The sequence below is a fragment of the Leuresthes tenuis genome, unplaced genomic scaffold, assembly GCF_036924035.1.
Source record: "Leuresthes tenuis unplaced genomic scaffold, fLeuTen1.0.hap1 SCAF_6, whole genome shotgun sequence".
NCBI classification, from domain to species: Eukaryota; Metazoa; Chordata; class Actinopteri; order Atheriniformes; family Atherinopsidae; genus Leuresthes; species Leuresthes tenuis.
Window position 1 is genome coordinate 15859310 of NW_027325360.1, and position 1301 is coordinate 15860610.

Sequence of the window (1301 nt, forward strand, 5' to 3'; positions counted from 1 at the left end):
GTAGCTGTGCTTATATGAGATATGAGATATGAGATAAGAGATGTTATCATTATCATTTTGGCTGTTGGCGTGCAACTTTCCACAAATATATATCTACATAATTATCTATATTTCTTTATTTCAGCTTCACTACATATCATACTTCACTTTTAAAGCATCTTCCTTTGAGGGTTTAGTAAATCCTAGCTTTTCTGAATAAAACATACGACCTCTGTGTAGAGTTCTCTGTATTGTTTTACAGATGAAACACATTTTAAAGCTCTCCAACTTAAACTGACACAATGATAAAATGCTGCTTATTCGGAAGATGTGGTAATACAAATTCAGTGTCTGAAAAACGATCTTTAAAGGGTTACAACACAATTTTAAGAACTAAGTGAGCGAAACAGAACGCAATGATTTGCAAATCATTTAAAGCCCATATTCTAGAAAGAAAAGAACGACTCATCAAAAGGTAACTGAGAAACACATTGGCCAAAAGGTTGGTGCAGGGCTGAGGCTTGTTGAAGGTGATCAAGGACATCATCTGTCTCATTTCTAATTTCATTGTCTCCTAAATGTTTTCAGTGGGTGGCAGCTCTGCAGTGGATCGATTAGTTTTGCTGTTGCAATTTGTATGAAATGTTCTTCTGATACTGACGTTTCAATGGTAGTTGTTCCAAAAGACGCATATATCTTACAGAGTTTATGGTGCTCTCACAGATGTGAACCCCTACATCACATACTGAACCTCTATATCGTCACTGATGCTGACTTTTGAACACTACATTGATCAATTGGATGGTCACTCTCTTCTTTAGACCTGAGAATGAGGTGTGCATGTTTGAAAAAGAACAACAACAACTTATGATAAACACTTTTCTCCTTTTTTCACTCAGTCCATCTGAAACAAACTCGGGCCCAGTGAAAGCGGGGCTTTCAATTTTATGTTGAAATTTATTAACATGCTGATATTTCAGCTCACAAAACAGTGCTCTCCTTCTATTTACCTCCGTAGAAATATAAAGATTTCATTGTATCTGGTACATTTATAGTCCCTCGTGGAATTTACACGTATTATTCTAATGGTTACTCTGAATACAATGAAGAGGATGAGAATTAAAGTGATTTGTATTTGTGATATTTCCATGTAATTCCATTTCAAAAGGAGAAAAAACTGCAATGATACACAGTTTTTACAAGTACACGTTGGGCCATTTCGTATAAACTTGTCTTACAACTCCTCCTAGTGGCTTAAATACGTAATGTCGCGTGGCATTTTGTTTGGCGCCGATGGAGGGAGTCACTCCTGAGATCTTTGG